The sequence below is a fragment of the Pleurodeles waltl genome, chromosome 11 (assembly GCF_031143425.1).
Source record: "Pleurodeles waltl isolate 20211129_DDA chromosome 11, aPleWal1.hap1.20221129, whole genome shotgun sequence".
In the NCBI taxonomy this organism is placed as follows: Eukaryota; Metazoa; Chordata; class Amphibia; order Caudata; family Salamandridae; genus Pleurodeles; species Pleurodeles waltl.
Genome location: NC_090450.1, coordinates 418,631,037 through 418,644,640, shown reverse-complemented (window position 1 = coordinate 418,644,640; position 13,604 = coordinate 418,631,037). Strand labels below are relative to the sequence as shown.

Genomic DNA, 13,604 nt, shown 5'->3' with positions numbered 1-13,604 from the left:
AGAAAGAAATGGTCATGTCCATTGTTCTTCGTTTCTAATGCTGTTTCTGCTTCATCCGAGAATCCAAGATGCCAAATGCACAGTTAAAAAAAAAAAAAGAAAACTGAAGAAAAATTGCCTAGCCCAAAGTTGCAAATGATTGAAGCATTAAACACCTATGTCTTGGGGGGAGCTAGAGAGCCAGGAAGCAATATTTCTGCACTACTGTGAAGCTCCTGCGGCCAGGACATATATCTGATATAATTCTTCCCATGGGGCTTGACATAGATTTCTGATTCAGTCTCTGTGACATTCTGAAACTGTGGAGATCAGATTGCCTTCGCGAATCGGCACACAGAGCTGCACCTTTGGTGTATTTGGGGCGCAAGCTCGGATACTGTGCACAGAGTGATGGGCTGAAAATGGCAGCTGAACAGAACGGCAGGCCCAGCCGCCTGACCTTCCTGCATATGAGACGATGGCTCTGCATCTATCATTGCACTAACCTGTAATCCGATGAAACCCTGCCTGCCTGTGCTGTCTTGGGAGGTGTAGCATGACGGGACCGCTGACAGAGCAAAAAGAGGTGAGCGAGTACTGGCGAAGAAGGCTTGGTGTGAAACCTTCTGCTGCGCTGCAGAGCCGAGGTCTTGAGGCAGGCGAAGGCCTGGAGATGGTGGTGCCTTGAGGGCTGGACTGCGGCGATCGGAGTGTGTGCCCCCATGTGCATGAGTGCTCTTCATGTGAGCTCATTGAGGCCATGGGCCTGGTTTAGTCCTCTGGGGTCTCCTGTTGCAGTGCATTGCCTGGAATAGGCTGGGGGGTCACTGCTCCTAAGACACTCTAGTTCGAGCGGGACTGACATGTGGGCCTGGGCCACCATCTATACACTGCTGGGCCATGATTGCGGACTGATGCATGCTGGGAATGGTTTGGGAACCACAGCCGGAGATAACCACGCTACTTAACGCTTTACTGGTGCAATACTAATGCCTGAGAACCCTGGGTCTACAAATTGGTGTCCTCTACTGTACAAATACCTCGTGGTCTACCATGAACGTTGCCAAAATGATACATACAGAGCAGATGGCCATGGAAGCATACTGACTATGTGGTTAATATATCCCCTGCATGTAACTTGCGGAGCCACTGAGCTGACGGTTTCCACTACTGGATGGCGCATCTGCATTGGGATAGGCCATGTTGCGCCTGCTGTGGGATAGGCAGCTCACGTAAACATGTCTTGCCCCAGCCTGCATCGTGCTGTGGCCTGCTTCTGAGGCTCTTCAACATCATTTGGGCCTGCTCATACACCTCTGGTTGAGGTGTGACGGGACCCGGGATGTGTGGGAGGTGCTGTCTTTACTTGGCCTGGATCAGTGCTCTCAGAGGGCTGTCTGCTCGTGCAGTCTACCTAGAGCCCTTTGGTCATCCTTGATTACAGCAAGTTACCATGGGGAAAGAAGATGGGCAGCAAATGAAACTCCACTTTGTCGCCAGGTGGGCCGCCAGGGCGCAAGAAAGCAGCTCGGATCTGAGGCCACAGGAGCAACCAATATCAGAGGAGGGCTCGGATACTGAAGACATGAAGATCCGGATGTAGGAAAATCCTGAATTACGACTCGCAAATTGCGAGTCGCAATTCAGAATGCAGGGTGGTGTCCCTGACACCATCTGCGACTCTCAAGGGGGTCGCAAAGGCCCACCTCATTAATATTAAAGAGGTGGGTCGCAATTTGCGACCCCCTTGTGACTCGCAGCACTCACAGGGATGGTGGCCTTCTGGAGACAGCAGACCACCATGTCTGTGACTGCTTTTAAATAAACCCTTTTGCTAACGGGTTGCCACCAGTGTGACACTGGTGGTAACTGCGATTGCTTTGCAACCGCTTTCGCGGTCACAAAGCAATCCTGCATCGCGCTGCGACTCGCAAATAGGAAGGGGAACTCCCCTTCCTATTTGCGACTCGCAGTCCCGTTTTGCGAGTCGGTAACCAGGTTACTGACTCGCAAAACGGGAATAGGGTATTGTGATGTGGTTTTTGCGCGTCGCAAACAGCGAAAATCGCTGTTTGCGACGCATAAAACCGTTGCTACATCTGGCCCGAAGTCACTTCTAGTGGCTATGCAGCATACTCTAACCTCCATTGATAACAAAATGGACAACCTGTGTACCAGGATGGACGCTTTCACACACAAGCAAGAAAAACAGGCAGGACACCTAACAGAAGCCAAAAACAGGCTCTCCACTGTGGAACACAAAGTGAACACTAGGAGTGAGTAACTCTTAAGTATGGAGAAAGTGCTGTGGCTCATAGCGGCCAAAAATGAAGATGTTGAGTCTTGATCCAGGAGAAACAATTTACGCATTTTGGGAATCCCTAAATCAACGGATTCTGGCTGCATGGAGCTATTTGTGGAGCGCCTGCTAGCAATGCTGTTTGGCTGGGATCCATTCTCCAAACTACTGATCGTGGAGAGGGCTCACAGATCGCCAACCACAAGACAACCACTGGGTGCTTACCCCCATCTGATCATCGCCTGCCTCCTGAACTACCGAGACAGGGATGTCGCCTTGGGGGAAGCCCGTGAACAGCATACCCTGCAATTTGAAGGCAGCGTGGTCTCTGTATAACTGGATTTCACAATTTGCGGTACAGGAGGTCCGCAGGAAGTTTGCTAGCATCCAACAGAAACCGCGTCAAGTCACCATCCCATTTACGATGCTATACTCAGCCCACTTCAGGATTTCCCACCGGGGCAAAGATCACATCTTCACCCCCCCCCCATGGCAATATGGAAATTTTCTGAAGCACAATGCCTCTCGGACGTCTCCGTTAGATTATGATTCCACAGTCTCCTGGCCCTCTTCACCCATGTCGTACTAAGAATGATGTGATGATGACCGAACTCCCAGGCATTTGTTGGCAGCCACCATTCTGTACAGATCTGCCCTGGATGCGGGCTACTAGGCCTGTCTAACTCAACAAATATCACAGTAACAGTAGACTCATATATCTGTTAGTTGTATTGTTACAATCCACTGTGTTACTAGCCTTTATCATATTTGTAACAAATGGAGTCTATACCCCGCTATGCAACCTGGGGATAATGGCAGACCTTCTTGGATACCCTCGCTTCGATGAGGGATTACCGCAAGACTCTCGATGACCTCCCAAGAGGATACCCCTGTGTTTACAAGCCCTGCCGCCTTGTGTAGAGTCAAGTTTAAGGCTTCCCAGCCAATATGACTAGGATCGCAGCTCTTTCATTCTTTAACATTTTTTGTTGTTGTTTGAATAGGGTTTATGGAGACTGGGTAATTCCTGACGGGTTTGGACAGTGAGTGTGTGTGGTTGGTGGAATGGGGCTGTTTTGGTTAATTTCCTGCATATGCTTTCTTGTACTACCAATTTCACATTGGTGGAACGAGCTGATAATGCTCCCCAAACTCGGTCCCTCGGATGAGACATCATACCCATCTGTTGACTCGGACGGACATGTCTGACCCTAACTTTAATGACCCTGGCCTTGGACTTAATTGTCTTACATGGAATGTAAGGTGTATTGATGATCAGCAAAAGAGAAGACATATCCTTGCATACCTAAATAGACATAGCATCCATCTGGCACTACTGAAAGAGACCCACTTCATTGCCAACTTACTCATCTCGTTTGCCACATGCTGGTCCTCTTACCTCCAGTTCCCCACTTACTCCTCATATTCACGGGGCATAGCTATCTTGGTACGCAGGGGCATGCCGTATGTGCCTCAGGGGACCCGGTATGATTCACAGGGAAGGTACACTATCATCTGGGGCAAATTGACACAATCCTCTATCGACATTTTTAATTGCCACGGTCCTAACACGGATGATCGCTCCTTCTTTGATCGCTCCTTCTTTGATCGCTTTTGGCGGTCACAGAGCAGACATAGTATCCACACACACTCTAGGGGGAGATTTCAATCTAGCGCTCAGTGTCACTCTAAATAAGATGACCACTTATCTGTGGGACGGCGGCCAGTCACCTCTGTGCTATAATGTCTGACCATACACTATTGGATGGCTTGTGCTGGCTCTACCCTCAGAATAGGGAGGGGACCTTTTACTCTAGGGCTTATGCTAGTTGGCCCAGACTGGATTATTGGCTCATTTCCCATGCCCTCATCCCATGGATATGCATTGTTACGCATTTGGCACGCACCTACTCGGATCACTCCCCAGTTCTCTGCATACCCCTATCTCGCCTTTAGTCAGATGGCAGTTGTCCCTCACTCTCCTCTTAGATGCTCCCTTTCGGGATGAATTACGGCAAGACATTACAGAACTCTTCACTTATAATCGTGATACAGTGCCCAAAGTCTGTACGAAATGGGAGGCCTTCAAAGTTACAATTTGTGGCCTCTGTTGACTAAGAGTGGAGATACTCCCGAGCCATACGAGACATGCTGAAAAAGATGAAGGCTACCATCCACTCTTAAGAAACTGTCCTAGTAACGTCCCCTAACACAGGGATCGCCCAGCAACTCTGAGCAGCATTGACTGACTACAAGACAAATGCTTAATGATAAGTTCTCTACCGTGGCAAGGACATGCAAGCTAGGTCCTACGGGGAGGGAGAGCGCCCGGGACGCACCTTGGCCACAATGATATGAGCACCACACTCTGCTAACACTGTTTTTGGGATACAGGATGCCACCAACCTCCTTCTACAGGACACTTCTGATATACTTAGGGTGGTTGCAACATACTACACAGAGCTCTACACTTCAACCAGACAGAAGTCAGTGGACGTTGAAGCCTTTTGGAAGAAGTTGCACTAGGATGTATAAGCAATGTGCAGCAAGAGTTTTTAGCTGCAGACATTGAGGGCGACTAGATATGGGAAGCCTTAATACAGTTGCAGTCAGGGAAAGCCCTAGACCCGGTCGGCGAACCAGATGACTTTTATAAGACATACACATGCATTATTGTACCGCTGCTAGGGGCAATCTACTCTGAGGCCAAGAGAGATGGAATAATCCCACCATATATGAGAGATGCCCTGATCATCACATTACTCAAACAGCCAACCAGCTTAGATAGCTGTGGTTTATATATACCCTCATCAACTACAATGGCAAAATACTAGCGAAAATATTGGCTCAGCCTCTTAATGACCTTCTTGGCGAGGCCGGACCAATCTGGGTTCATCCCTGGGAGGGCCACCTCACATAATTTGTGCATTCTCTTTGCACTACTGCAAAGTATTGATCAAGACCTCTTAGCAGCAACAATTTTCGTAGATGCTAAGGCTTTTGATGCGCTAGAGTGCTGGTCATACTGTGACAGATGGGATTCCCCCCAGCATTCATGTCCTGGATTGCGCTGCAGTACACCAACACTATGGCACGGGTGCAAGTGAATGTCCAAGCTCGGTGCCTTTCCACATCACCCGGGGAAAGCTGCAGGGGTGCTCTCGGTTATCCCTGCTGTTCGCACTCGCGATGGAGCCCCTGGCTGCCATACTTTCTCAACACCATAGGCAACGTGCGATCAGAACACCTAACAGACACATCTTAATATCTCTTTACACAGATGATGTTACATTATATTTCGGAGATCCCACAGATAGTCTCATTGCAGTGTTGCAGACATTTGCCAGATTTAGCGGCCTATCAGGATGCAGATTAACTGGGAGAAATCTCATATCTTCCAGTTTAGCACAAAGAGATTTCAACTTGACTATCCCTTGAGATTGTGCTACTCAAGCCTTCGATACCTGGGCATAGAGGTGTCGCAAGATAGGGACAAATTGATTCGCATGAATTATGGCACCACACTAGCAAACATCACATCTGTCACTGGCGGGCCGAATTTCCCTCATGAAGATGGTTATACTGCTGAAATTATTATATTTGTTCCTTAATATCCCATACTCACGAGACACCACTTCAATAATATACTCAAGATACAACTGATCTGACTGGTTTGGGTGGGCAAATAGCCACGGTTGCAATGGGAAATGCTTACCCAACCTTTTGACTGGGAATGTTTTGAAGCTCCTGATATGGAATTGTATCATGCCTGTGCTCAAGCCCACTTTGCAATATACTGGCACCTCCTTCGCCCTTACCTGCCACACCTAGCTGTTGAACAGGGTTACATGGTCACACCCTGTCTTATGCTCATCTGGGCCCTGGGACACTTAGCACAGCACCCCCTGATTTTACCACAGCATGCATGCAAGTTGTGTGGGGCAAGCTGATCAAATGGGCGGGCAAGCAATTATTATACTCGCCTGTAATGCCACTCCATCACCAAGCCGCGCTCCTGACCACCTGCAAAATGGCGGGCCAAAATATGCTGACGATTGCCGGAGTGGAGTAATCTCTATAGAGAAGGCCACACCTCAGACACCATTGGAAGTCTTCCTCTTCATCTGCTTAAAACACAACGTAAAGAATGTTACACCTGTCTTTCCTAAAGAGCCTCCCACAGTTCTCACATTAGACACATTGATAACCTCCGAAGACCAAGCCATTTAGTGTCCATCTTATACCAGGTGGCGCATTAGAAACACACATGGCCAAGAGCTCGGGAGGGTTGGGGTAGGGTGCTGCCTGCCCAGCTTACCGACAAACAGTGGCTGTACTGCTGTCAACAAACAGGCCGCATTGCCTTGAGTAGTAGAATGTGCATTATCCACTATAAATTCCTACACATACTATATTATAGTCCGGTGAGCCACCATAAATTTGGCTTGCGTTTGGATGATCGTTGCTTGCGGTGCAGGTGGAGGGGGTGGATTTCCTACATCTGGTTGGGGTGTGCTACCGGGGAGAAGTTGAAACTGCCCTGACCCAAATGATTTAAATGTTGCTTACCCTCACCCCCCTGATGGTGCTATTGGGACACACTGAAGACGTAGAGGTGGGATATCGTAGATATGTCTCCCTCAGCCTCTCACTTGCCAAGAATAGAATTTGCTTATAGATGGGGCCAGAAACGCCTGCCCAAATTTAAAGAATGGATATGTGACTTAAATGTTGCAAGGATCAACTTGTATATGCTGAACTGTTGCCACTCAGTTCTAGATCCAGTGACATCTGGGGGCCATTGGAAGCGTATTTGTTTAATCTCCCTCTGGATACTCGAGTAGGAACTGACTGACTCCCCTCATACTGGTTGGTTTCTTGCTGTACCACACTGACGAGCGATTGCACTGGGTCCACTGGGGCCCTTTTGGGGCTGATGCCTAATGTGGAGACTAGTACACAGGGCACCCATGTTAAGGAGGGGGGATGGGGGAGGAGGTGGAATTGGGCTAGCCAGGTTGCGAGACAAGTACATTGTTGTGAAATTGCATGCAGGAACTGTTATTTTTGTTATTTGCATTGATTGCTCGAAACTATGCAGATGTATGATTCCTATGTTATATCACTGTAAAAAATTATTTTTTTTTATTTTTTTTTTTTAAACGTTGTTTTCTGGAATCATCTGGAGTACAAATGATCCAAATGTGTGTGTGTTGTCAGAAAGTTCTAGGGTTCAGCTCCATGAACTCTGAGAGCTCTTAAATCATGGTAGTGTAGTTGAAAACATGAACCTTTGAAGAGCAATTTAGGAAAAGTATGAAGAATTAACCATAAAGGCATTTTATTATTGTCCATTTGAGCAATAACAATTTGGGCTCCTAGAAAGCATGATTTAGAGAGTTGTGGTCAAAGTTACCTAAATTCAAAAAGCATTTTGGCAGCCACATTTTTGATATGTTGCCATTTTCTGATTGTTTGGTATGCCATGTTGCAATAAATGTAATCCCTTAATCATGTTCTAAGAACACAGAAGCATTTACCACACCAAAACATGTAATAAACTCTGACAAACCACTAAATTGTTTTACAACTATCATATTTTCAGCACACTAAAGATTTAAGCTTGCAAGAAGAATTGGCACCAGCAAAAATGCAAACATTACACACAGCAGATCAAGGGAAAGCGCACTGCCTAAAGGAGGGAGGCCACATCAAAGTTAGTCAGGATGACATTGTAAACTGTATGAGCAGTACTTCCAAATTGTTGAGACTCAACTCAAAGCAAAAGTATCAAGAGACACTAACATAAGATTCACAAAACATGCTGATAGTCACCAAGCTAGTGTATAAGGAGTTGTTTTTATCCTAAAACAGAGCTTGGTTTCATCAGTGTACTTGCAGAACTTCATTCCAAATCTGTGTTAAAGGATAGCCAAGGGTTGAGGATAATGATTAAATACAATTCAGAAACTAACGAGCCCCTAGGGCAGCAGTAGCAATTATCTATAGCTGAGATGAGAAGAGGGAAACAAGACTGTACCTTGGATTGTTGCCTCATTATTACATCACATGAGAAGGACAGTTTACTTACTTGTATTAATGGTTCGCCATCAAAAGTAGATTTGTTGTGCCATGTGGCCTGACTGCCCTTCCTTCATTGGCATCAAGACTTCTCTGTGCTAACTATGAATCTGCAACCTGAGGTTTGAAGGTTTTTCGCTGTAGGCATCCTTTGAAGTCTGGGTTCCATTAGTGTGGAAACAATATCACCCTTTATACCACCTTGAAGAAGTACACCGCTTAGTCTAGTAATCTGTTTTCATGGAGGTATACCTGCTGTTAATGCTGTGTCAAAGAATAAACTTCTCAACGTAAAAGCAATCTCAACGTTGAGGAATGGTAAATGCATAGTAACTGTTGAGTCTGAAAAACTGTAATGAAAACTGTCTAGGTTAAGACTCCTGGAGCTTGAAAGTACATCTTAATGGATAACGGTAACCAGGTCCACTAGAATTGCAGCCAATGTCCCTGAGTGCCCCCCACAGTTTAATGCATGTCAAGTGGGATGGTAGCAAGTACTTAGACATTAGCATTTATCGCACACTCCACCCCTTCCCCCTCATGATCCCTTTGCTACCTTTACCAAAGGAGTGCTATGGAACAAATATAAGCCAACAACGGCTCTACATATTTGCCCCTTTATTGAGTTTTAAACACAACCAAATTAACTTGCTTAGCAACAGCTACGACGTGTATAACACAATAAATAAGGTTGTGCTAAGGGGAAATCCTGCTAGCATCAACTATTGCTGTTTTCCTCTGTTAGACCTAAACAGGCCCCTTTATTGTCTCTAGTCCTTACCAGAGATTTACCAGAAGTTCGGAGCATAGAAGCGGCACCTCTTCGCAATGATGTCAGTTCCTTTCTTTCTGGGCTTTTGAACATGGATCCTAAGTTCTGCTCCCTTTTTTGACAGTTTAAGTTGTCCAACCTGAATTCCAGTGTACAAGGGAATGATAGCCCCACCTAAATCTACACGGTTCAATCCACGCCATGACTGCCTTAAACATATGTCAATGATGGACCAGTAGTAGGATTGATGCTAGTGTTTGGGCTCGGGGGAGTGTTTCCTCATACACCGGAAGGCGATTCGGGACCGTGAAATGAAGCTGTATGTTGCCAAACATCAAAAGAAGCCACACAAGTCCTGCCTTAAATCGAAGGGACAGACTCATTCTTATTCTTGAGACCAACCCCTCGATAGATCCTCTTCACAGTTGAGGTCATACAGTAAGTTGAAGTCCAGGCGAAGTGGAAACATAAGAATGAAAAGCAGGACTCAACCCCATCCCTTTACTCTCTATCTAATGAGAAGTCGTAAGAGTGTCAAGGTGCCATTTGATCTTGCCTATGATCTCCGATTAAGAGACCCTCGGTCTCCCTGAATTCCCCAGGCAGTCGGTCACTGTAGCAGGCCGAGGCCTGTAAAAAGGCTGTGCTGTACATTTCTGGCAGTCTTCAGGCTCCCTCTGGGCCCCAAGGATCCACAAAGGCCTCCATTTGGATTAGCGTCTACATATCCATTATCTGCACATTCTGAGTCCCTGAAACCCACATTTGGGTTCTCACTTACTCCATTGCCGACTTCCATTCCGGTTCTTAGACCTGTGTCTGTAACTTCTTCATGAACGTCGGGTCCAACGGTGCCAGAGGTGGATCCCATGCTGACTCTGTTTTCCGACCCTGAGAGGAATTCATCTACCCACCCCCCCAGACCAAATCCATTTCTCGCTCCACTCCAGTGCTCCCAGTACCCGGGCAATCTTGTTGAGACTAAACATTCCCTTTATCACAGAGCATCCTCAGTTGCTACACTGACTTTTCGGTTTGGACTCTGACCAATGTTTGCTGCTATTTGGAGATGATAGTGGAGATGATGAGGATGATTTGCTCCCACATTATGGTAATTACTGTTTATAAACAGATTTACAAAAGGCCAGTGGACTTTAACCCCTTCGCTGCCAGGCCTTTTCCCCCTCCTGTGCCGAGCCTTTTTTTGGCTATTTGGAGCAGTTCGCGCTTAGGCCCTAATAACTTTTTGTTCACATAAGCTACCCTCGCCAAATTTGCGTCCTTTTTTTCCAACATCCTAGGGATTCTAGAGGTACCCAGACTTTGTGGGTTCCCCAGAAGGAGGCCAAGAAATTAGCCAAAATACAGTGAAAATTTCGTTTTTTTAAAAAAAATGGGATAAAGGGGCTGCAGAAGAAGGCTTGTGTTTTTTTCCCTGAAAAGGGCATCAACAAAGGGTTTGCGGTGCTAAAATCACCAGCTTTTTTTTTTTTGTCCTCATTTCGCCACCCACGCTTTGGTTAAGAGTAAAAAGGCAATTGCCGAGGCAATAATAGTATGGCTCCAGGTGTGCGGTCCGCAACACTGCTGGACCGCCCCACCTGTTCTACTTATTGCACTTTTCCCAATCGACTGCCATCGACCAAGTCTTACTGTTTTCTTCGAGACCTGACCATAACCAAAGCAGCACCCAATAAGGTGAGGGGAGTTCTAATCATTGGACTTAAATTTCAGGAGGAGGAGACCAAACAAAGAAACTACAAAACACAAATTATATAACTGAAACTACTCCACACTTATAAGCTACTGATAAACATTTTCCCAATCCACCCCAAAATGATCTCTTCTAGTAAGAGGACCTCGTTGTTCCACTTTGCACAGTCGATTTACAGATGTTTGCCAATCCTGAAGAAGGGGGAGCAGAGGATCCACCCATTTACGACATATTTCCCGTCTGGCCAAAAGCATTAGTACAAACAACAAGTGCTCCTGTTGTACTGACATTTTCTGATAATTTATACCCGGTTCACAAACCCCAAACACCACCATAAGAAGGTCTATTCTTAAGTTTACATCAAAAATTACCTTCAGAATACTTCCTATCTCCTTCCAATATTTAGTCAACATTGAACATTGCCAAAACATGTGAACATCATCTGCATTGTCTTCCCCACACCGCAGACTGTTTTTCTTAAATTTCCCAATAGCTGTTAATCCAGCAGGTGTCCAGTAAACCATATGTAGTGTAAACAGATGATTTTTCTTCAACCCTGCAGGTTTAGTAGTAAACCACAGTTCTGAACAAGACTTCTGCTAAAATGCTGTAACTTCTAAGGTTGGAAAGATCCTCCCCCACTTCAACAAGGGGAGGGATGCACCATCATCTACTGTTTCCAACAGAGCATGATACCACAAAGCAACTTCTTTTTTAATGGCTATCTGGTTTAATTTCCCTTCCCATGAGCTCCTCCCTATTTCTCCTGCTTGTCGAGATTTCACCCAACTAGATAACTGAAGGTACTTGAATTTAGCAACTGTCCCTCTAGTACGCTCCTGAAATTCAGACCAGATTAACAATTCAGAACCTTCTATAATCTGACCCCATTTTACCATCCCACTTGTTCTCAAAGGAATTGATAGTTTGTCGATAAGACATTCAGGAGTACCGGGTGAATCCCAGATAGGAGCAGAACTACAATAATAAGGTATCCCTAGCATTTTCCGAAAATAAGTCCAAACATTACAGGCCTGTCTGGGGAGCTTCAAACGCACCTTCTTGAAGTACTTTGGGTGTCCAAATTTATATAAGAAATGATCAGCTCCATCCTCAAGATGTGCCGTCAGAGCTCTCCAGACCAATGCGTACTCTGACTTCTTATTCAATAACATTCTGGTATTTTTTAGTTGAAAAGCCAGATAGTACCTAAAAAAATCTGGAGATGCAATACCCCCCACTCTTTCTTTCTACTCATCTTTTTCCAAGAAATCCTTACTCCCTTGGAGGCCCAAACAAACGAGGATAAATCTCCCTGTAATTTTTTAAACCAGCTCCCCTTAAACTCTAATGGGATTGTGTTAAATAAAAAGGTAAACTTTGGGAGAATACACATCTTCAAGATATTAGATCTTCCAATTATAGAAAGTGGAAGAGCAGCCCACGCCTTTAACAGTTTTTTAGTTTCCCTATAAGTTATGTCAAAATTTAACTTAGCTACATCATTAAGATCAGTTGTAAACCGGATTCCCAAGTATATGATCTCTTGTTTAACTAAGGGAGAAACATAAGCCAAGTTCCAACACATAATTTCCATCTTTTCTGTATTTATACTATAACCTGAAAATCTGCCAAATTGCTCCATCAATGTATTGACCATAGGCAAAGTAGTCATCACAATACTTTCTTTTCCCAGCCCCCAATCCGAAACGGGGGAATGTCCTTACAAGCCCGTAATAAAATTGCCAAAGGTTCAATATATAAATCAAAAAGCAAGGGAGATAAAGGACACCCCTGTCGCGTGCCCCGACAAATCCTGAATTCCTGTGATAGTTGACCATTAACCAAGACTCTCGCAGAAGGGCATCTATACAGTTCCCTAACAGCCCTAATAAAAGGAATTCCCAAGCCCCCTATTTCCAACACGACCCCCAAGAAAGACCAGTTGACACGATCAAAAGCTTTCGCTGCATCAAAAGTCAGAATCGCTAATGGAGCCTTTTCTTGTTCCGCCAGGTCTACTGCAGCGAATAACTCATGAGTTACTTCATGGAGTTGTCTACCCTTCATAAATCCCTTTTGATCCAAGTGAATCAAATTGCCTATAGCTTTCCCCAGTCTCCTAGATAAAATCCCTGTATACAATTTGTAGTCCGAATTCAGCAAGGAAATGGGTCTATACGATTAACAAGACATTGAGTCCTTACCTGGCTTTAACAATAAACAAATTATAGCTTCTCTCCAGGATTCAGGTACCTGTGCCCCTTCTACCAGCATAGAATTGAATAATTCCAATAAAATTGGAATAAGTTCTTCCCCCAGAACCTTATATAACTCATTAGGTAAATTGTCTGGGCCAACTGCCTTCCCTTTCTTCAAAGCTTTTATGCCTTCATCAAGCTCAGCCCCACTTATCTTACAATTCAATGACAGCTTTGCTGCTTCATCCAAGACTGGAAGATGCGCTTTTTCCAAGAATGCTCTGATCGACTCCTCTGAATTTACCAAACTTTCTGAATACATTTCTTGAAAAAAGGATACAAATGCCCCCTCAATCTCATCTTGCTCCACACAAATCTGATTCGTAAGGTCTGATTTAACCGATAAAATATGGCTTTTAGAGAAATCCGACTTAACCTTCCAAGCTAACAGTTTACTACAACCTTCTCCGTACTCATAATGTGCATATCGACTACTCTCCCACTTTAACCTATTGCGCTTCTCCAAAAAAGAATCTAAGTCGATCCGAACCTTTTCCT

General features: G+C 45.2%; 1 protein-coding gene across 4 annotated transcripts in view; it reads left to right on the top strand.

Annotated features, from left to right (window-relative positions):
* Nucleotides 1-13,604, top strand: part of DGKD (diacylglycerol kinase delta) — a 1,336,482-nt gene that overhangs the window by 246,631 nt on the left and 1,076,247 nt on the right. The window lies entirely within an intron of this gene.